The sequence below is a fragment of the Stomoxys calcitrans genome, chromosome 1 (assembly GCF_963082655.1).
Source record: "Stomoxys calcitrans chromosome 1, idStoCalc2.1, whole genome shotgun sequence".
Taxonomy (NCBI): Eukaryota; Metazoa; Arthropoda; class Insecta; order Diptera; family Muscidae; genus Stomoxys; species Stomoxys calcitrans.
The window spans coordinates 12,394,661-12,419,978 of NC_081552.1; positions in this window are offsets into that span (position 1 = coordinate 12,394,661).

Genomic DNA, 25,318 nt, shown 5'->3' on the forward strand with positions numbered 1-25,318 from the left:
GGCTTATAAGGGCTCAAGAAGTCAAATCGGGGTATATGGAGCTATAGCAGGTTAATGATCGATTCGGGCCGTACTTGACATAGTTGTCGGAAGTCCTAACAGACCACTACATGCTAAATTTTAGCCAAATCGGATAAAATAAGCGGGTTGTAAGGGCTTAAGAAGTCGAATCAGGAGATCGGTTTATATGGAAGCTATATCAGGTTATAGACCGACTCGGACCGTACTTGGCACGGTTGTTGAAAGTCATAACAGAACACTACATCTAAAATTTCAGCCAAATCGCACGAAAATTGTGGCTTCCAGGGGCTGAAGAAGTCAAATCGGGAGATCGGTTTATATCTGAGCTATATCTTAATCTGAACTAATATAGCCCATTTGCAATCCTCAACGACCTACAGCAATATTAAGTATCTCTGCAATTTCAAGCGGGTAGCTTTACAAGTTCGACCACTATCGTGATTTCGACAGACGGACAAACAGGCTAGATCAACTCAGTCTAGATCAACTCAAGTCGAGACGATCAAGAATATATATACTTTATGGGGTCTTGGACGATTCTATAAAATTCATTAAACAAGTAAGAACATGCTAAGTTCGGCCGGGCTGAATCTTGGAAACGCACCACCATGGATTCAGATAAAAATTTCCACCAATGAACCTGTTTAAAGGGCATATTTGTTCTTTACCTACCAAATTTCTAACAATTCAGTCAAAAATTTAAACTTCTGGGGGGCGTAGAATACTAATCGGTAGATCGTATGAGAGCTATATCAGGTTATACACCGATTTGGACCATATATTGGAAGCGAAATCAGACAAATCGGATAACAATTGCTGCTTTGAAATCGGGAGATCGGTGTATATGTTAGTTACATCAGGTTATAAACCGATTGACTCGTACTTGGCATAGCAGAGCACCACGTGAACAATTTCTAAATCTATATTACCAATTTGCAATCCCCCAATATACATCAATAAGAAGTGTTTGTGCAGTTTAAAATACTAGCCTTTTTTCTTGACGTTTTCTTCATTTTTTTCAATAGTAATAAAAAGTTGGCAGATATTTGTTTGGTTATTTCCAAAGCCTTTTGTTATGTTTCTAAAAATTAATGGCATTTCCTGGCTTACTTTTTGTAAAACATTAAAAATTTTTTCATAATTTAATCATGGAGCAGTTTTTCTCTGTATATTGTCTAATTTAAACTCTAAATAAAAAATATCTTTTTATTTTTGTTTTAAATTTTGGAATACATTTTATTCTGTTTTTAGATTTTCCAATGTTTTTGTTAGCCAAATGATGTAGCTAAAGTTTTTATATGTGCATCAGCTTCAAATTTGGAGCTTTCTTCTTTGTATGTTTAAAATTTTACGAATAATACAATTTGCAAACCCTTATATGCTTAGACTTGACCCGGAGTCTAGGGATCTTATTTTTTAACGTATTTGAAACCAGCATGGTTGGTCAATAACCTGTAGCAGGTTCGGTTAGTTTCGAGTGGTATTCTTCTTTCTAAACACTCACTGAGACTATTTTAACCTATTGCGATTTCACAGTAGCCTCCAGTCAGAATCTAGCACTAGTAATTCAAGCACGTTACCAACTAGACTACCGAGGTGACCATAAATTTTGTTACTACTATTTAAAAGATGTCATTGACTGTTTGTTTCTTGAGTCTTTTCATACATTTCCTAGACTTCAACATGAATTGGTCATCGAATATTTTTCTTTTGTTTCTTAGGAAAACTTAAACGTCTCAAAAAAGTTTCATTCATCCTTCATTCAATATTTAATTTTTTCTCAGTGTAGGCCCAACCACAATACGTTAAAATTTTTAAGAATCTTTTTTTTTTTTTAGATAAAAATTTATGACTTCCCTTCTCTATTTAAAAATGCAATTTTAAAATTCCTAATATGTTGACCTTGACCTGAAGAATTAAATTCTGATTTATTTATTTAAATATACATGAACTAATAGAGTGACTTGAGCAAGGATTTATGGAATTGCTGTTGGATTGGTTTAACACTAGATTTCTTTGATTATTTTGTTATTTCCTAACTTTGTTTTCTATAAATTATAGACAATCACTGAATATAGCTACTGGATTTGACTACTGGACTTAAATTTTATTTTTTTTATAATTGCCAATATATATTTTCATATCTATAAATAATAATTTGATAATTTTAAATTATGGTCTGCAGAAGAAGAGAAGAGGTTTTGGAAGACAACACTATATTGATCCAATGCAAATTTTTTATTAGTTTTTGTTTTCTGTATTTTATTTTAAGTTTTATACTGATGTTTATAAAAATTAATGCATATTCCAAAAACCCCCTAGAAAGTAAAGAAAATATTTGTGGTCAAATGTATCAGATTATATGGTTATTTTAGTTTTAGTTATTGTGGTTTATTTCGTCTTCACACGTGGTGGGTTTAACCAACCCATATTCGCCATCTGCAAACCGGTTTAATATACCCAAAGTTATGCATTTCAAAAGGCGACACCTTTATTAGCTACTCAAAATGATTTGGCGTCACCTAGACGCCATTAAATGCCAAAATCCAAAGCTACTTTCTCGAACTGGATTTGGGGCAACAACAAAATCATCACTTTAACAAGCAAAAAAAAAACAACATTAAAATTCTCTGCCATAATAAATGACGTAAATTTGACACAGCCAATTCATTTTAGATATATAAAAAAAAATGCCACATCAAACAATAACCTATCCAGCCATGGACCTATAGATCTAAAAATGTATGCAAAAGTCAGAGATTTGACAAATACCGGCAAAGAAATTTGATTTTGGTGATTTTGCTTTTTATTTGCTTGCCTTGCCGAACAACTCGGGGAGGGCTTAGCCACAGAGCATTGTGGGAAATTCCCGTTGATTGCAAGCGTGCCAGCAGCCAAAAGCAAAACAGACATTTATAAGACCTGACGTCTCTGTGGGTTTTTTGGATTTTTGATTTTGATTCTTCTTTTAGTTCAAATGTCTGTTTTAATAACACTGTGGTATTTCTATTGTTGATGACTTTAATTTATAGGTTCAATTTAAAATTAGCATTTGAAAAATTGTGATTTGAAAAATAACATCGGCCCTAAAAACTGAGACAAATATTCGGAATTTCAAATGCTAGCAAATTCTAAAATCTAAACATGTATTCAGTTATGGATTTGAGTGTTGATCTGGGGTGTTACTGTGTCAACAAAAGACTTAAGACACAAACATTTCAAACAAATAACAGCGACTAAATGATGATAGGTTGCATACTAAAATAAAGCACGTTGATTTTTTCTTATTCGAAAATTAAACTTGTTTTCTATGCGAAAAAATAAAGACGAATACTTTAAAAGAGATTAAGCAGCTTTAAGGCGTGAACTCAGCAGCGCGTTTAAACAAAAGAAAAAATGCTGCACCACTAGAAAATTTACATTCCTCAAAAGAATGTTTTTAAACTTTAACATTGTTTTATGATGACATAATACTTGGCGCAAGAAGTCTGCTCATGTTTCTGAGTTATATTTTTTTTAATAAACGTGGAGTTAATTTGGGACGAGTTTTTTGAAAACACATTGAGTAGAAATGTATTAATAGGTAAATATTGATGCCATTGGAATTAATAGCAACTATTATTAAATTCAATGATTGAAGAGCAAAACGACCCTGTTGTGAATGATTGGAATGGTTTTTGACCCCTATTGACGGCAATTGAATTTAAAATGAATTTACTTTTAAAAAAGGAATGACATTACATTTAAAGATAACTACTTAGAGGAATGAGTTTACAGATTTTAAATTACAATATTTTAACATTTAAAGGAAACCTTATCAAATTAATGAATTTAAAAACAATAAATAAAACATTTCCCATACGTTAATGTACGGTTTTGATCAGTTTTCGGGTTCATTTATCAAAAAAATGATTTTAGTAGATATTTTTTCTGCTGCATCATTAAACAAGTAAAAGTGGCTAAGTTCGGCTGGGCCAAATCTTATATACCCTCCACCATTTTGCGTCCTTTAGGGGCTCAAGAAGTCAAGATCCCAGATCGGTTTATATGGCAGCTATATCAGGTTATGTACCGATTCAAACCATATTTGGCACAATTATTGCAAGTCATGACAAAGCACGTCATGCAAAATTTCAGCCAAATCGGATAAGAATTGCGCCCTCTAGAGGCTCAAAAGACCCCAGATCCGTTTATATGACAGCTGTATCAGGTTATCGGCCGATTTCAATTATATTGGGTTGCCCAAAAAGTAATTGCGTATTTTTCATATAATCGGCGTTGACAAATTTTTTCACAGCTTGTGACTCTGTAATTGCATTCTTTCTTCTGTCAGTTATCAGCTGTTACTTTTAGCTTACTTTAGAAAAAAAGGGTTAAAAAAAGTATATTTGATTAAAGTTCATTCTAAGTTTTATTAAAAATGCATTTACTTTCTTTTAAAAAATCCGCAATTACTTTTTGGGCAACCCAATACTTAGCACAATTTTTCAAAACTATAGCAAAACATCTCATGCAAAGTTTCAGTCAAATCGGATCGGTCAAGATCCAAGATCGGTTTATATGGCAGCAATACCAAAACACGGACTGATGTGGCCCATTTACAATCCCAACTGAACTACACTAATCAGAAGTATTTGTGCAAAATTTAAAGCGGCTTCCTTCGAATGTTTGCGTGCTTTCGACAGGCAGACGGACGGACATGGCTAGATCCATTTAAAATGTCATGACGATCAAGAATATATATACTTTATAGGGTCTTATAGTGGTCCTATAGTGGAGGGTATAAAAATTATAAAATTGTAGAAAATTAGAGCAACATATACTCTATATACCTCTAATACTAATACTACTACAGTTGAATTAGTCGATTATCCGGGCCTCTATTAAACGGTTACGCCTGTTAACCGACATGTTGTGCTTTTGGATTTCGACCTCTATTAACCGTGGTTAATAGAGCACTGCACCCATTATTGATGTAAAATTCTGGGATTTTATTTTGAGTTAAAGTTCTACTTGTCAGTCTGAAAAATGGCAGGTCAAGGTGTTTGTTCGAAAATGGCTCCAACAACAATAAAGAAAAGAAGGAAACGTGAAGTTCATTCAACTCAGGAACAATTAGAACAGATTAAAGATCACACACTCAAAGAAAAAAGTTTGCTTAAAATAACAAATACTGTCTGCTAAATATAAGTAGTTAATTTTGCTGCTATTGTAGCAGTAGTTCTGCTATTACAGCAGTAGTACTGCAATTTCAGAGCAGCAGGCTTACTGCTGAAAAGTCTGTCAGATTTTGTTAGTTAGAAAAAGCAGTAAAAATTGTTTAATGATACAGCAGCCCTTTGTTTGCTGAAACAGCAGTAATGTCTGCTTTCCCATTTTCAGAAGACAAAAACTGCTGTTTTAGCAAACATTTTTGCTGTTTTGAATAACAAATTTGGTTGAGTGCAGTAAATACACATCTCGGTTGGTTTCTAATCAGAAAAATATGATATAAGCAATCAAATTCTACGCGATTTAATAAAAAAGAAGAAAACAAATTTAAAATATGCCTCTAGAAGTGAATCTATGGATGGTTTGAATAAAGCCAGAAGTAAGACAAATTCTATAAAGCATTGGCTTCGATGAGGAACGCAAAGTGCTTTTGCTTCTGGATGAGAGCACAACCAGATGTAAATGTTTTGATATCTGAAAAAGTTACAGTAATATTCTTCCACCGAATTCCACATACTTAATTCAGCCTATAGATAAAGCAGCAATCCGAAGATTCAAACACCGTAAACTAATAATCCAAAAACTTTTGGCTTCAGAAAGCAGACATAATATTATCAAGTCCCTGACAACAAGTTAAACGTAATGTTTGGAACAACCTGCTGTCCCAAGATAAAGAATTATGCTGCTGAAACATTGCTATAACGCCTGGATGTTCAATTAATGACCTCTCAAATTAGAGGGAGTGCGATGATGATGTCACATCCTGTGCTATAGAATCTGATTCCATAATACATAGGATAACAAAAGCGGAGAATACGAGCAATTGGGAATTTCGAAGTATCAAACGATAGACTCCGAATTAGCTTAAGCAATAGAGGCACACAGTGTTCTATTGGTTTAAATGTCTTTTATTTCTCTAAAATTTTACGCAACAAATTTTACGCAAACACTAAGCAACTATAATTGCTAAATATTGGGTTGCCCAAAAAGTAATTGCGGATTTTTTAAAAGAAAGTAAATGCATTTTTAATAAAACTTACAATGAACTTTAATCAAATAAACTTTGTTTACATTTTTTTTCTAAAGCAAGCTAAAAGTAACAGCTGATAAGTGACAGAAGAAAGAATGCAATTACAGAGTCACAAGCTGTGAAAAAATTTGTCAACGCCGACTATATGAAAAATCCGCAATTACTTTTTGGGCAACCCAATATTTGAAAAAAATAAACTTTAAACAGTTTTTGCGAAGAAACACCTACATTCTGCTCTAACGAAGTCGCTTATATCTTCTTCGAAGTTAATTAAAATCGATCGAAAATCCGTTTTTGATGGAAAATATGTCCGGTAAAAATTGCATCCGACTATTTTCGTATATGCTTATAAATTCCATAAAGACATGAGTCCTAAATTTATTATTATTGGAGATAAAATAAGAAAAGGTGGTAGAACTTAAAAATGTCTATGTTATTGCCGTTGTAAACTTTTTTGTACCCTCCACCATAGGATGGGGGAATACTAATCTACTCATTCCGTTTGTTACACCTCGAAATATTCGTCCAAGACCTCATAACGTTTATAAATTCTTGATTGTCTTGATTTTTAGAGATGATCTAGCCATGTCCGTCCATCCGTCTGTCGAAATCACGATACCGGTCGCACGCGTAAAGCTATCCGCTTTAAATTTTGCACAGATACGTAATGTCGATGTAGGTCGTATTTTAGATTTAGATAAAGCTCCCGATTTGACTGTTATGACTTCCAATAACTGTGCTTAGTACGGTCCAAATCGGTCTATAGCCTGATATAGCTCCCATATAATCCGATCTCCTGATTAGACTTCTTGAGCCCCTGGAAGCCGCAATTTTTGTCCGCTTTTGCTGAATTTTTGCACATAGTGTTTTGTTTCGACTTCCAATAACTGTTCCAAGTACCGTCCAAATCAGCCTATAACCTGATATAGCTCCCATGTAAACTGGTCTCTCGATCATCCTTGTTCGGTTCCCAGAAACTTTAATTTTTGCTGGTTGCACAGAAGTTTGGTATGTAGAATAAAATGATGCCCTCCAACTAAATTGATTTTTTATACATTTTTAGCAGAATCCATGGCCATCAGCCAAGAATCGGCACGGCCGAACTTAGCGCGCTTTTACTTGTTCCTTCTTCTCCCACTAATTGATGTCAAGCGACATAGCGGCAAACGTTAGTGTAATATAAAACTTGCTCTCATAGATAAAAGTCTGCTGACTAATAATATTTTCTCACATTTCCTCTCTTATGGTAACGCATTACTTTTTGTAGATGTTGAAGGAAAAAGGTATCTGATTTCATTCATTAGGGCATTTCCATTATTTATAATAAAATTTTAATAAAAGTGTTACGTTATCAGCGAGGTTTTTGTAGTTTTTCAAAAACGTTATCGTAAAAAACATGGGTATATCACTGTGAAACGCCAACTTAATACCCACCTTTTTGTAAATATGTAATTTTACTCGTCGAATTGCATTAAAGATTTTTTTTTTAGAATTTCTACTAGAATTTTCGTCCCTTAATCACTATGAGCTCCGTATGGCCTCAAGAATGACCTTAAATACTGTATTGTCAATTATGGAATTCCAGGAAAAAAATTAAAATGTTTTTATTTGAAATAATTATTTTATTTGAAATGTAAATTAATCTGGGTAATCATTTCGTAGTTTAAAAATTGAGTTTCCGATCTGGTGTTTTTGAAAATTATTGTTTAGGCCCTCTAGGGTGTAAAAGATAAAAAATAATACCCCAGACAACAGAAACGAAGTCATAGCGAAGATAAATGCCCTCTTTCTGTTCATATTGGATTCTCCAAATTAGCGCCATTTACTGGCTGTTTTCAATTGAATCAATTAAATCCATTTGAAAGCAGCCAGTAGATGGCGATAATTCAAATGTTAATGCTACTACTCGCTTGAAGTGGCTTAACGCCTATAACATTGATTATCATGTGGTCATTGTCTAGAAATGACTATATGACTACCATTAAATAGTCATCATTTAGTGTTTTTTAAATCAAATCAAATTGCCATATTAAATATATATTTTTTGTGATAAAGAACTAATTTGCCAGTCTTTATATCTTGTGCGGTGGCGATAGTTCTTACTATTAAACCATGTAAATCTTTTTAACAAATAATGCCCTCTTTCGGTTCATGTTGGATTCTCCAAATTAGCGCCATTTACTGGCTGTTTTCAATTGAATCAACTAAATCCATTTGAAAGCAGCCAGTAGATGGCGATAATTTAAATGTTAGTGCTACTACTCGCTTGAAGTGGCTTAACGCCTATAGCATTGATCATCATGTGGTAGTTGTCTATAAATAACTATATGACTACCATTAAATAGTCATCATTTAGTATTTTTTAAATGAAATCAAATTGCCATATTAAACGATTTTCTGTGGTAAAGAACTAATTTGCCAGTCTATATATCTTGTGCGGTGGCGATAGTTCTTACTATTAAACCATGTAAATCTTTTGAACAAAAAAGTGTTGCTCTGCAGCACGTCGATTGGTTTTGTTTCTCGAGGGGCTAAAAATGGTTGCAATCTTAACATTAAGGTTTGCAACTCGTCCTATCACGCTGAACGTCATAATTTTTGGGGTATTGCGGCCTACATTTATTTGTGTCCCCACACATTAATTAAATCACACAGTGTCCTGCTAGGTCATTATGTTTAATCAACTGTTTTTGGGTGAGGTGGTCCGCTAGATATATGAGCAGAATAATGATATCAGATTCGCACTACACAACCTCATACCTTTAATTTAACCCCATATTGTCATTATTGGTGTATACAGCCGTTTGGTGGAGCGTGTCTATATGAGGGTTGTGCGCCACACTTCATTTGCCACTTGAGCACATATTTGAAAGACGCACTCTACTCATCTATCTCTATCACTCGATTCCCCATTGTTTTAATGAGTCAAATAACCTATTGGAGGCGATTTTAGGTAAAGCACCACCTAGATTCATGGACACAAAGTTTAATGTTATATCCGTAATCTGCTCCCAAATGCCTTTTATTTGAGTTTCATCAAGCTATGATTGAGTAATATTCCCATTTGGGGGGTTTATCGTGGGTGGGTAGACCATCAATTACATGGACCTCATTTTTTATATCATACTAGCTACTAGCGGGCCCGCTGCGCCTTCTTTTACTTTATATGGAACAAAAGTTTCCTGGGAATATTTATTTGACAATTAAAGATCTTTTAGTGAGATACCATGCTAACTTGAATAACAGTTTAACAATATAAGTGCCTTTATCTGAATGACATATGATCTTTATTGGTCTACGAATTTAAGTTTGGATGTAAGGTGTACTCCATTCCTAAAATACTTCATTTCAGCCCGATATTCTCATGATGTCTGATTTAGTGGTGTTTTCGGGGGAGAGGTGGTCCCCCAGATACTTGGCCCTGAAAAAATGTCAGCATCGTGCAATTGGCGTCTCCCAAACACATGGTCCCAAAATAGGTTATCAAATTCGTTTTCTAATCTCAAATACCTTTCATTTGAGCCATATATTGGCATGGTGTTTTGGGAAAGGGGTGAAGCCCAAATACCTTTAGTTGAGCCCTATATTGCGATGGTCAGTAGAAAATTGCTGTTTGTGGTGTATTTTGGGAAAGGGTTAGACCCCAGAAAATTGGTACCGAAATTGGGTATCAATTCTTACTCTACCCCCCAATACCATTTATTTAAGCTCCACATTGACATGGTCGGTAAATATGCCCAATTTAGGGGTGTTTTGGGGATTGGGGTGGTCCCCCAAACACTTAGCCCTGAAAATATATCAGCAACGTGCTCTATTCTCATATATCTATATATCATTTATTTATACCCCATATTGCCATTGGTTTCAAAATTGGATACCAAATTCGTTTTCTAATCTCATTTAAACTCTTTATTGCAAAAGTCAACAAATATGTCCGGTTTGGGTATTGGCCCTAAAAACTGTGAATATTTAGTTCCACTCTATTTAAGACCCAAATTGTCTTGGGGGTTGATATGGTGGTGGGACGTCCGCTATACAGTTGGCCCCTAATGTTGATATCAGATACGTGGTCTACTCCCACATACCTTTAAGTTGAGCCCCATATTTCCATAGTCGACAAACATGACCGGCTTGGGGGGTGTTTTGGGGAATGGACGGCCACTCAGTGAGTTGGCCTTGAAAATGTATATCGGATTCGTGTTCCACTTTAAAAACCCTCTTATTTGAGCCTCATATTGCAAAGGTCAGAAATTACTTACTATTTGGGTGGTGTTGTGGGGGTAGCGTGGCCCCATACACACTTTTTCCGAATATTAAAATTCGTGCTTTACTCCCAAAGACCTTTCATTTGAGCCCCATATTGCTATGGTCGTAAGTTTGTGCCCTTTTGGGGGATGTTTTTGGTGAGAGGCGTATTCTACATTCAAATACCTTTTATATAAGCCCCATATTGCCATGGTCAGTAAATAAGTCCAGTTTAGGGGGTGTTTTGGGAAAGAGGTGGACCCCCAGAAACGTGGTCCCATATTTGGATATGAGATTCGTATTCTACTCGTAAATACCTTTCATTTGAGCCCATATTGCCATGGTAGGTAAATATGTCCGATTTAGGGGCTTGGGGTGGTCCTCCTAGCACTTGGTCCGACAATTGGATATCAGATACGTTTTCTTATCCTAAATACCTTTCATTTGAGTCCCATATTGTCGTGAATGGTCCAAATATTTGTTTGGTAAGTTTTCGGGTGTGGCATCCCCCCTAGGTACCCCATCTGAAATTTGGATACCAAATTTTTATTTTTAGGGTACTATATGAGAGCACACAAAATTTAAATCGCACCACCTATCACCGAGATCTGGCGTTTCTGAACATTAGGGTCCGCTCCCCCTTCAGTTATCAAAAAATGTAGTACCCTATTTTCACCACGGGGTCATTATACACCATCTGTGAAAATATCAAGAAAATCGGTTCAGCCGTTTCTGAGTCTATAAAGAACACACAAACATACAAACAAACACAAATTGATTTTTATATATAAGACAAAAATTTTGCCACTTTAAGTAGAAGTTATTCTGTCTGCTGTTATTTAAATTCGTTCAAAAATTTCTTACCCGATGACTTCTCCTATGACCTTCAACATACGTACCAAATATGGTCTGAATCGGTCCAAAATCTGATATAGCTCCCATATAAACCGATCTCCCGGTTTTACTTCTTAAGACCATATAGGGCGCAATTCTTGTTTGTTTTGGTTGAAATTATGCACAATTACTTTTACTGTGGTCTCCAACATCCAAACCAAATATGGTCCGAAACGGTCCATAACCTTATATAGCTCCAATCGCATGACAATTTTTATCCATTATTCTTTGTTTACCTACAAAGAGATACCGAGCAAAGACAATGGACTTATTAAGAGGAGAGTTTGGTGAACATTTTATGTCTCGTTCGAGACCGGTCAATTGGCCGCCTAGATCGTGCGATTTAACACTTTCAGATTATTTTTTGTCGGGCTATGTTAAAGCTCATGCAAGCCGGAAATGGTGGAAAGAGTATGCAAAAATTGGACTAAGCCGATGGACCATTTGAAGCGCAGTCACGGTCAACATTTGCATGAAATTATTGGGTTGCCCAAAAAGTAATTGCGGATTTTTTAAAAGAAAGTAAATGCACTTTTAATAAAACTTAGAATGAACTTTAATCAAATATACTTTTTTTACACTTTTTTTCTAAAGCAAGCTAAAAGTAACAGCTGTTAACTGACCTAAGAAATCACCATTTATATATACTTTCACTGAATTGATTTTTAATTGAAAGGTAACTTTAAACAAGTAAAAGCATGCTAGGTTCGCACGGGCCAAATCTTGGGAACCTTTGGGAGCAATATCTGGTTATAGACCGATTTGGACCGTATTTGGAACAGTTACTGAGAGTCATAACGTAAAAAACACATTCACTTTATACATTAAAATTTCATAAAGATATGTCAATTCATAAAAAAATGGCAGACGGGTTTTCACATCTTTTAAGTCTTCCGAGTGCTTGATTTGGCGGGAATGTATAGGAAAATAGCCGTGATGTCCACATTGGGTGGCAATTTTTGCCCGTATTTCAAAATATTTCGTATAAAAAATATATATTTTTGGAAAGGTCAGGACTTGCTTTGCAACATAATGTCCACGCTGAAATCAAAATATAAAATTTTTGCCGGATTATTTAAGTAAAACACAAAATGAGCTCAAAATGTAAAAATAGCAACCAAAATTTAAATCGAGATTATCATACCAATAAAGATATCTCTTTGGACATATAAACCGATCTCCCGATTTGATTTCTTGAGCCGCTGGAAGCCACAATTTTCATCCGATTTGGCTAAAATTTTGCACATAGTGTTCTCTTCATCCGGTTTGGCTTACATTTTGCACATAGTGTTCTCATATGACTTCTAACAAATGTGTCGAGTACGGTCCAAATCGATCTATAACCTGGTATAGCTCCCATATAAACCAATCTCCCGTTTTGTCTTCTTGAGCCCCTGAAAGCCACAATTTTCATTCGATTTGGCCTTAATTGTGCACATGGTGTTTTTTATGACCTTCAACAATAGTGTAAAGTGCTGTGTAAATCGGTATATAGCCTGGTATAGCTCCCATATAAACTGATCTCCCGATTTGATTTCTTGAGCCCCTGGAATCTTCAACTTTCATCCGAGTTGGCTTAAATTTTGCACATAGTGTTCTCTTATGACTCTCAACAAATGTGCAAAGTATGGTCCAAATCGGCCAATAACCTGAAATAGCTTCCATATAAACCGATCTCCTGATTTGACTTGAACCCCTGGAAGCCATAATTTTTGTCCGATTGGGCTGAAACTGTGCTAGGTACGGTCCAAATCCGTCAAGAGTCTGATATAGCTCTCATGTAAACCGGTCTCTCGATTATCCTTGTTCGGTTCCTAGAAGTTTTAATTTTGTTGGTTTGACAGAAGTTTGATATGTGGAATAAAATTATGCCCTTCAACTAAATTTAGCTTGTATAATTTTTTAGAAGAATCCATGGTGTTGTGTTCCCAAGATTCGGCCCGGCCAAACTTTTTTTATTTGTAACTCGCATAACTTTTGACTGAAGGGTCTGACCTTAGAAACAAAAATATAAAAAATGTTGTTAGTCCAATTTCTTGGCCACTTTAAAAGATACCCCGCACATCAAAGCATGTTTTTTATAGGGCTTTTTCTAGCATTTTCCAGCAAAAACATTTTTGAAAATCGGACCATAAATGCGCTTATGGCAGCCAGAACAAAATTTTGTAGGGCCGAGGTGGCCAACTTTGAAGGCGCACCAATGAGCCCGCAGACCTTTTGGGGCCCTGAAATTTTGCACATGAACTGTGTAATACCCCAGCTAAAACCATCCATATATATATCCATATATATATATATATATAAAATTAAACTGCCAAGCGTTTTATAAAGGCTTAATTTGTTTTAATGAAATTGGCAACGATCGAAAGATATATTTCCAGAGAAGCGACGAATATATATGAAAATTTATTTTCCTTAAAGAAAGCCATGAAAATGAGGAAATAATTTTCAATAAAAGAAGAAGAAGCATAAACTACTTGGCATTTGGTCAGCTAATTCTTTAAGGCTCTGCTTTGGCGTGCGTGGCATTTGCTTCTTTGTTGTAGTTGTTTGCGTATGAATTGCGATCCTGCACAACAAGGCAAACAATTCTATAACTACAGGTCTTATGCAGTAGGTGGGTTTTATAATAGCAAGTTTGTGGTACATACTACGGCCAAAGGGCTGAATGAATTTTTATTAAGTTGCTATTCGAAAGATATTTTTCCAGAGATGTGAATATTATATTATTAAACGGCTAAGGGTTTTATAAAGGCGAGTTTGTGGTACATATTACGGCTGAATACATTTTAATGAAATTGACATCAATCGAAAGATATATTTCCAGAGATGTTCAGAGTATTTATGAATCCATGAAAATGAGGAATTACTCCTCTATAGTTGGCACAATCTTTCTTGTATACGGGACATAGTATGCTGAGGTTCCAGTCATCGGTTATGCGTTCCGGTCTTAAGTAGTGCAGCTGGCAACATATCGGTTATTTAGTCGGGTCTCTGTCACTTAGTAAACATTCTATACCACTATACCATAGTCAGGAATGGGTTCTGTTTTATCCTGTTCCCCGCCATTGGCAGCAAACAGCAGATGGGAAAAATTTTCGTTTGTTTCTCTTTCGAGACGAGCTCAATGATCGGAGATTGGAAATGGAAAAAGGAAAGCCAAAGCTTGAAACACACACCAACCACTATGAGACGCGTTTCGTCTTTGGTTAGAAGACTTTTCAACCATATTAGGTGTGATGGCTTCAAGGGCCGTGCGTTGTTATGTTGCATTTAAATCGTCTTAATTGGTAAAACGCATCTTTGATACTATTACCACATTAACCACGCTCGGCAACCCTGTCTATTAGCTGTACTTTATACCAATGCATGTACTTTTTCTCTATTTCAAGCACACTATCTGTATCAGTTCCGGATTTCCTTCTTTGTTGCTCCAGTAGCATGTGCCCCCACCATATCCATTGATTCTTTGGTAAAATTTCCACACCTTATTCTGACTTCTGTACTTCTCAATTCACTCAAACTCACGTCTTTCCATTTCCTTTTTCTTTCTGCGGAAGAGACGGTTCTCTTCTCTCCTTTTCTTCCGATACCTCTCCATCATTGCTAAGCGTTGCTAATAATTGCAGGGTTACTCTGTATGCCGCATTCTTGGCTATGTTAGCATTTCGGCACTCTTGGTCGTAAAAAGGGCTTCTTGGATCTGGTACCCAAACACGGATTTTGCGGCATTTTCCATGGAGTGGACAAAGGTTTGCCACTGCGTCGTTATATTATCGGGACAAGGGGTGTTTTCTTTCATGAAGCAGTCAGTGGAACTGTCCAGTGGAGTATACCGTTGCGTAACTGTTGTGTTTGCAGATCGTACTTTTCTCGCCACTTTCAAACGCGCGCTTACATTTGGTAATGATCCCATAGATTTGGATCATTAACAAATTCCATTCGCTTATTGGATCGATCGTACATCTAACATGCTTTATGGATGCCTTCCACCTAATACAAGGAGATGAATTTGGTTCCTTGCTTCTTGACAACCACGTTGCTTTTTGATTTTTTTATGTTGCAATCTGGAGCTGCTAACTACCATATTTCTTGCCGCAGCGAAGTGTATTTACCTTAACCCATTGGTAGACATTATCCTTTGGTGGCTAAATTTTCCGACTGTTAGACCTAAGATATTTTCCTTCCCTTTCTTCGCATGAAAATCTCCCAGAATGATTTTTATATCATGAGCAGGACAAGGATCATATTCTCTTTCTAGATGCTCGTAGAAAATATCTTTGGTCTGCTCGTCGTTGTCTTCCGTCGGGGCATGGGCGCAAACAAGAATTTGGTTTTTAGGCGGATTGTGGCTAGCCTCTCTCTCATCCACCGCAGCAAGCCTGGAGACAAGGGGTTTCAGTCCACTGCTAACCAAAAATCCACAGCCAACTTCATGCCTCGAGTTATAGCAGCTATAGTATAGTGCGTCACCGTTTGGTGTTGTTGCGACGCGCTTACTGCACCTTCTCTATAAAAAGTCTGGATATTCTGTAGATTATGGTTCTTTTTTCATTTGTTTGGATCGTCAACATTAGGAGAGTCAGTTTTTACAATTCCTTTGTTTCTCAGACAATAATTTGCCTTGTCATTTCGAATATCATAGGCACTCAGTATTTAAGTAAGAGTCAGTGCCACCTGACCCCTCACTGAGACTCTGCTCTCGAAATCGCTGCCTGACCGCGGCCGCATTTGCAACTACTCCGCATAAATACGAAGCTTTCAACTATCCACAACCTGTGAACGCGCCCGGCAGCCTTTGGCTAAGCTTCCCATGATAACGATAAACACCTCACAAGTCGGAACTCATAGTTCCAGCCTGTATGGTGCTCACAGTTATGCCATGTCGGCCATAAAATTGCCCAAAGTACCAAACTACTGAAAAATTGAACACACAAATTTTATAATACAAAAGATTTAGGACACAAACACGTTACAAGAACTCGATCAAAATAAAAAAATGACTACATTCACTTTTATGCTAACCAGAAAATAAAAATAGCAAATTTGCTCATGTCCATATTATGGCATAGGGAAAATCCCAAACAACCTAGGGCGCCATAAACAATCATTTAAGAGAAGAAATAAAATAACTTTACCAATAATAATGAAAAGAATATGCTACGTTATTTTTTTAACTTTCACAATTCATATACGAAAGAGGAAAGACAAGGAGAAGTCATGCGTTCAAATAGTCAAAAGCATCTGTCAGCCAATAATTGGAACAAAGTCATGGCATTCCAAGACAATACAAATATAAATTCATATAAGCATATATAACTGTCATTTGATACAACCAAAAATACCCACAACAAACGTCAAACTGGTGCCCCTATTGTGCTTGGCCACCGAAACTTTGCTGAAATTTGTTGGCAAATAATTTACACTTTATTTCAAAGGCAATGATCAACAAAAATCGCTGATACCATTTTAAATTGCCATCAACATTTTAATTTTGTCAAATCACCTAAAAAAGAAAGACAGAAAAAAACAAACCAACAAATGTCAATTCATGGATATATACAAATTTATTTGTTTGTTTTCTCAGAGTGGGGTATTTCAGGGAATTTCCGTTTAAATCCAATAGGTGATGTCGAGTAAACCTGTGTGACTAATAGGATTGAATAAATAGCAACGCCATAAGACAGATATGCAAAAAAAAACAATCAAATGCTGTCCGCGTTCACAAAACTCTTAGACTGACGTGGGGACAAATAAACAACAAATAATCGTACAATAAATGGCAAATAGCATGCCACAAATGTGAGATTTTGGCGTACGCCTAACGTTACTTTTGTATTTGCTTATTCGTTGATTTTTGTACAAATCACCGGTGTTTACCCTACATTATGGTGTGTATGGGGTAAATAGGGTAAAGTCATGGACTTAATGTTAAGTTCAGCAAGAGACCTTGTAATGATAGTTTCCGATTTACCAATTATTTCATAAAGAACTGATTTGCTAGTAAATGATGAAAAGACTTAGGAAAATCAAAAGACTTAAGACACAAACTCCAGTATTTTCTTGAATACATTTTTGAGTTAAACAAAATTTAATAATTTTGTATTAAAGACAATTGTTTATAATGCTGAACGTTGTGTTCGAATCCTGGTGGTAACATACAAAAAAAAACCTGGATCATGGAAGACCGGATTCTTGTAGAACTTAGGACAAAAGGGACCAAAGTGAGCCTTTACGCGGATGACCTAGTTAGACTTGCAACGGAAAAATTTGTGTCTACAGTTTCGGAGGTGCTGGACAGAGTTCTTGAATCTACGTCTTCCTGGGTTGAAGAGTGTGGATTGATCGTGAACGCCAGGAAGGCGGAGTTGGTATTGTTCACCCAGAGAAGGAGAGTTCCCCAGTTCAGACCTCCCTCTCTACTAGAGCTGGGTACTAGCGATGATTAATTTTTTGGCTAAATATCGATTGTTATTTTTTTCTATCGATATTTTGACACAGTTCCGCCCTCCACCACAGGATGGGGGTATACCAATTTCGTCATTCTGTTGGTAACTCCTAGAAATATTCATCTAAGACCCCATAAAATATATATATTCTTGATCGCCATGACATTTTAAATCGATCTTGTCATGTCCGTCCGTCTGTCTGTCGAAAGCACGCTAAATTTCGAAGGACTAAAGCCAGACGCTTGAAATTTTGCACAAATACTTCTTATTAGTGTAGGTCGGTTGGGATTGTAAATGGGCTATATGGGTCCATGTTTTGATATAGCTGCCATATAAACCGATCTTGGATCTTGCTTTCTTGGATCTTGCACAATTCTTATCCTATTTGGCTGAAATTTTGCATGAGGTGTTTTATTATGACTTCTAACAACTGTGTCAAATATGGTTCAAATCGACCCATAACATGATATAGCTGCCATTTATTATGACTTCTAACAACTGTGTCAAATATGGTTCAAATTGACCCATAACATGATATAGCTGCCATTTCAACCGATCTGGGATCTTGACTTTTTAAGCGTCTAAAAGGCGCAATTCCTATCCGATTTGGCTAAAATTTTGGATGACGAGCTTTCTTTTGACTTTCAATAACTGTGTCAAATATGGTTTGAATTGGTCCATACCTGATATAGCTGCCATATAAACCGATCTTGAATCTTGACTTCTTGAGCCACTAGAGTGCGCAATTCTTATCCGATTTGGCTGAAATTTCGCATAACGTGTTTTGTTATGACTTCTAACAACTGTGACAAATATGGTTCAAATCGATCCATAACATGATATAGATGCCATTTAAACCGATCTGGAATCTTGACTTCTTGAGCCTCCAGAGGGTGTAATTATTATCCGATTTGGCTGAATCGGAATCGGAGCATAACTTGATATAGCTCCATTATTATAGCAATTCTTTTCTTTTATCCCATGTTTGCCTAAAAAGAGATATCGGGAAAAGAAATCGACATATATTTTATTCTACGCACCATACTTCTGTCAAACCAACAAAAATTAAAGCTTTTAGGAACCGAACAAGGATGATCGAGAGACCGGTTTGCATGGGAGCTATATCAGTTTAAAGACTGATTGGGATCGTATTTCAGCCTAATCGGACAAAAATTACGGCTTGTAAGGACTAAAAAAGTCAAATCGGGAGATCGGTTTATATGGGAGCTATACCAGGTTATAGACCGATTTGGAACGTCCTTCGCACAGTTGTTGAAAGTCTTCACAGAAGACTATATGCAAAATTTTAGCCAAATCGGACAAGAATTGCGGCTTGTATGGGCTCAAAAAGTCAAATCGGAAGATCGGTTTATATAGGAGCTATATCCGGTTATAGACCGACTTAGATCGTAAAAGATACAGTTGTTGGAGGCCTTTACAGAACACTACATGCAAAATTTCAGCCAAATCCGAAAAAATTGGGGCTTCCAGGGGCTCAAGAAATCAAATCGGAAGATCGGTTTATATAGAAGCTGTATCTAAATCTGAACCCAGACAGTCATTAATTTATTTACATATGGATTGAAGATGGAGAACGGCACCGGATGTGGTGTCCATTGCCTTGAGCTCGTTATTGACGTCTCTCTCCGTATGCGCAATAAGTGCAGCATTTTCCAAGCGGAGGCCTATGCAATGGCAAAGGGAGCCGAGTTCTTTTGACAAAATGGCAATGACAGTATGCGTCCACATCCGATAATTCAGTTAAAATTTATACAGTTTACAAGTCCATAAAGTCAAAATTTAACATTTCAAAAATGTATCCATATTCGTTCTCAAATAGCACGTATGTTTACTATTTTTTTTTTTCGATTCTATCCTACTGTGCCTTGGTGTAACATACCAAAAAAAATAACGTTGGTTTTTAAAAATTTTCTTTTAGCAAGAATTGTTTGTTTTTTTTTAATTGTTCCTTTTTATGTTGAATTTTATTTTTTTTTTTTTAAAGAATTACTAGGTAGGGTATAAAATATATCTTCTATTTACCGAAAATCTACTTTACCCATTCATAAATCATGTTTTTTTTTCCAAATGTTAAATCAATGATGACACCGCTCACCTATTTATGAAGTGTTTTCTCGAAGTGGGTGCGCGATGTGATGAATATGTTGTCTCTTTGACAGCAATTACGTTGTTTTCATTTAATTATTCAATTGACTTGCCCCGCATGATTCTTCATTTTTCAATTGTCAGCTGAGTGAAATTTACATTTAGCGAGGCGTACGAGTATTTCGGTACATTTGTATTTAAAAAAAAATTATTTTAGATGGCATCTTTATTTGTTCGATTGTTCGTTTGCCATAAGAGCAATCAATGGTGTTTTGGTTGCCTTTGTATTATGCTCATGTTTGTGTTGGTTAGCACTTTAAGAATTTCTATTGGTTTTGATTAATTGTTAAGAGAATATGCAAATATGAACGTGGGAAGATAAAATTCTGATTGATCTTTATTGTGACGTGAAGATTGGGTTGGTGTGAAATGAAATTTGGCAGGGTTGCCTTTTGGAAAAGTGATTAAGTCTACTATTTGAAAATGTTAGAATTTTTGGGACAGATTTAGAATAGATGTAGGATCGAAAATTATGCAGAGAGATTTTTGTGAAAAACTAGGAAGAGATTACCTTTAGTCCAGTTGAAGGGAAATTAGGCCTTCAATATGTGATGTGATGTGAAATATGTGATAACAGAATAAGGCTTATTCCCACACATTTGTGCACCTTGATATTTATAGGGCCTTGTGGTCACGAATCTGATTAAATAAATTATATAGTGATTGACGCGAGTGGAAAAATCTGGCATATGTAAAAACCTATATCCAACTAATACTACTTATGATGTAAAGGTTGAACTTGGTTCAACCAAGCCATGTGAATTTTTCAGTGCGATTTTTGAATGTTGCAGCACTTGTGGAAAATTCTGCCCAAACGTAATTTATGAAAGTGGAAAGTTCTCAGCATACTCTGCTATTTTATCATGGAGAAACTCACAAATGAGCAACGACTGAATATCGTTAAAACTTATAACCAAAATTCGTGCTATGAAAATCCACTGTGTTATCGACAAATTGTGTTTAGCGATTATGTTAATTTCTGGCTAAATGGATACATAACCAAGCAAAACTGTCGCATCTGGGGTGAAGAATAGCCACATGCCGTACAAAAGTGACATATGCATCCCGAACGACAATTTGGTGTGGTTTATGGGTTGGTATAACTCTATACTTTTTATTCGTGTAATACAGATTTCGGCCTGTATTTCACGAATAAAAGTGGTGCAAAATTGGATCATGCGAATGGATCACTTAAGCCGGAGGCAAAGATCAATTAATCGATTTCAATAAAAATTTTGAATATACAATATGATGGACATTTTAGTTTTTTTTTAACATTAAAAGAAAATGCTTCATCGCATCAACGAATGCGTTTAATTAATTTAATGACATTTGTCATAAATACACAGAAATTTTTAATTAATGCAATGAACAGTTAAATTAATGTAATTTTTGTCATTTCATGGTTTCATTAAATAAATGAAACGGAATTCATTGATGGAATGAAAATATTTTTTCTAAAATAAAATTATGTGAATATTGCAATAATGATACATACTACAATCAGGCACGTAGCCAGGATTTAATTTTGGGGGGCAAACACCAAATTGTTTTAAAATCGAAAATTGCCAAAATTCTTTTGAAATTGGTAAAGATAACCCAAATTTTTTTTTTTTAAATTTTGTCAAAAGTTCAGTGTTGAATTTTGTACTGATTGCCAATACACTATTTACAGGCCGATCCTAATCCTTCAAGGCCTTCAAAGTGTGGTTGTCTTTGCGATTAGCTTAGTTCTATAGTGAAAGTTTAGTATTTTTTTAGTATTTTGATGAAATTTTTTTAATTTCCTCTCAAAAGCAAACAAACGGAAAGCATTAAGCAACTATTATTGTTGAATAATTAAAACAATAAATTTTAACCAATTTCTACGAAAAACAATCTTCAATCTGCTTAAATGACGTGGCTAATTTCTTCGTCGAACTTAATTAAAATCGTTCGATAATCTTTTTTTTGATGGAAAAGATGTCCGGTAAAAATTTAATCCAACTATTGTCATATATGCTTATAATTTCCATCATGTCATTGTAAGTCCTAAAGTTTTCCTAATTTATTGGACATAAAATAAGAAAAGGTGGTTGTTGTTGTTCGAGTCCGTGATCGTGATTTCGGCAGACGAACGGACGTGGCTAGATCGACTCAGTACGTCGAGACAATCAAGTATATATGTTCTTTATGAGGTCTTAGACGAATATTTCGAGGTTTTACAAACGGAACGACTAGATTAGTATACCCCCATCCTATGGTCGTGGGTATAAAAATTGTTAAAAAAACGTTGAAAATGTAATGTTTTAATTGGACAACAAATCAATGAAAAGAATTTCATTACCTTAATGACGAATTTCATTACATAATTTGCATTCTATTTAGTACTTGCAAACCAAGGTTCGACCAGTCAAAAAAAAAAACAATTTATATTCTTTTTTTCAAACTTTTTTAGAAAATTGGGCATAAAAATATGTGTTTTGTATTCAAAGAGCAAATTTGTTAATTTTTTCCTTTTTTAATTTAAATAATTGAGACACTTATTACTATGCAGTGTTTTGAGTTATTTCATCATAAGGAGGATGACGTCGGTAGGCTAAAGGATGCGTGCAAGACTACCAAACATGAGATCATATGAGTTCAAATCACGGCGGCGACAAAATTGTTTCTAGGATATAAGTAGAGAGAGTGACAAAATAAAAACAGAGAACAATGAGTAAACGAACGAAAACATTCAGCGCGAGCCGAACAAAGAAAATAAATTACTATTAGAAAAAATTATTTTAGAAGAAACTTAATTATATTCTATTGATTGAATGAAACTTGTTTCATTAATGCAATGAAGCTGTACGTTGGTTCAAAACCAATGACAAATTTCATTGCATTAATTTAAGAAGGGTTTCCGCTCAAAAAAACTACGCTTAAAAAAAACTACACTTAAAAAAACTACGCTTAAAAAAAAACTACGCTTAAAAAAACTACGCTTAAAAAAAACTACGCTTAAAAAAACTACGCTTAAAAAATCTAGTGTTTTGAGTGATTTGATATCGCTTCAAAATAGATTATAGACGCTATAGCAACAACAACCAATATAAAACATCGATATTATATCGAAACTAAACTAGTAGTAGAGCTTTTTTCAAGTTTTATGACGTTTACTACATTTTATAGGTTTTATACAAGTGCAAGGTCAAATACTTAAGAGTGATCGTGGACAAGAAACTGAATTGGAGGTGTCACATTCAGCAGCGTACTGAGAAGGCTCACAGATTTTGGGCACTGTGTAGACGGGTTCACTGGCTCTACAGGGGCATGATAAAACCAATACTTACATACGCCTCAGTTTGTAGTTTGGTGGACTACCATGGAGGAAAGGTGTAGGTTCAGAAAATATGTTGTCTTGGCACAGGTGGAGCGATGACATAGGTGGAGGATGAGGGTATTGGAGACTATTCTAAATAGATATCCAACCCATTGACATACAGATTAAGTGTGAGGCAGCCGCTGCGGCTATGATATTAGGTGATGGAAGAATGGATAGAGGATAGGAGCTGGTATAATCGAGGCTACGATAGGAAACCTGGATGGAATAGAAGGTTAACGCGAGGACGTCGAATGTGAACATCTTTACGGAAAGTAAACTGGCCATCAGGGCAATAACAATCAGAACGGTAAGATCACGTACAGTCTTGCAGTTTATAAAAGAGATTAACGCCTTTTCTGAGGATAGCACGATCCCCATCATTTGTGTGCCGTGCCGTGAAGGCCAGAGACTGCCATCAGTGAACTTGATTAACCCAAAGCCTTCCGGGGCGACGCAGTCCGAGTTAAGGGCGTGGGCGACCAACACGTATGTAAAACGCGTATGGGGAGATCCGGATCGTGAATAGACTAGGTTATTATTGGAAGGTAATAAGAAGGAGGTCAGTATAGCTATTGGTATCATAACGGAACACATAGAACTACGAGCTCACTTATGCAAAATGTGTGCGGAAAGTAATAACATGTGTAGAGCATACGAGAAAGATTATGAGACGTTGGAGTATTTCCTATGCCCGGCTAACAGACACCGGCATTTAGGTGGGGACACAATACCAAACATGAACCAACTTATGGGCGTGGCATGGAAAACAATTAAGGATTTTGTAAGTAGCGCGGTATTTCTAACTTAGAAATTTCTTTTTCGAGGTAACTTTTTAGTATTTAGCGCGCATAACAAGCTGATTAATAGCTTAGTTATATGCGGATGCATGGAGCGGATTAAAATCCGCACCCTATTTTCAACCTAAACTAACTTTACCTAAACAAGTATATGACGTTTTCTACGTTTACAATTTTTTGATGAGTGTCGAAAACCAAAATATGCCATACAGACCATCTCTGATCCCATATGATCCTCATTGGTCTGAAAGCTCGTTCAAAAAGTTTTTGGGTTTGCCGCGACCCTTTAATTTTTGTATGTTCAATGTACCACACATTGTCCGCTTTATGGGTTTTTTGGGGTCAGTTATTTGGATATCAGATTCATACACACACCCAGAGAAAAGTTGATACGAAACATGCTCACTTCAGTATCATACGGTATTGATAGTAAAGCAACACCACAAAGCAATACCGCATGGTGTGGATGATATGAAAAATGAATAGCACGGATTTTTTGGTTTTAATATCAATCTGTTACTGATTTTAGTACTAAGCCGTTATTGGTTTTAGTACCAAGCCATTTTTGAATATTCCACCTCTAAATTAAAATTATTCTACACACTGATAAAAGAGTTGGCCCAAAGTTTAAGATTTACCTTTTTCGTAGGTTTTTAGCAATGAAGATGAGTCAAAGAACCAAAACTTTGAAATAAAGAAGCTATCTTCATACTTAATTTCCTATTTACTAACGGACATCACCATCCGTTTCAAAATCGATACGTCGAGTATATATTGTCATCTCAAAGGTAAACAAAACAAATGGTGGTTGTTAAAAAAAGTTATTACTACAAAAAAGTATATGTTCTTGTTTTTACACTATATGTTACTGTTTTTACACTATATATTGTTGTTTTATGTGAAAGAGGACAAAAAAATATGTGGATTAAGTCCTCTAGCACAGCCAACGGTGCTTGTTATAAGTTGTTATTCGTTATAAGTCGATTGCGGATGCGATAATTAGGCCCCAGGATTCGAACCTAGACGTTTATCGGCATCGGCAGACATGCTAACTTCTGCGCTACGGTGGCCTCCGCCACCCACACAATTGACCCTGCATAACGCAGATATCAGGTTTGTGCTCTACTTTCAAATACATTTTATTTGAGCCCCATATTGC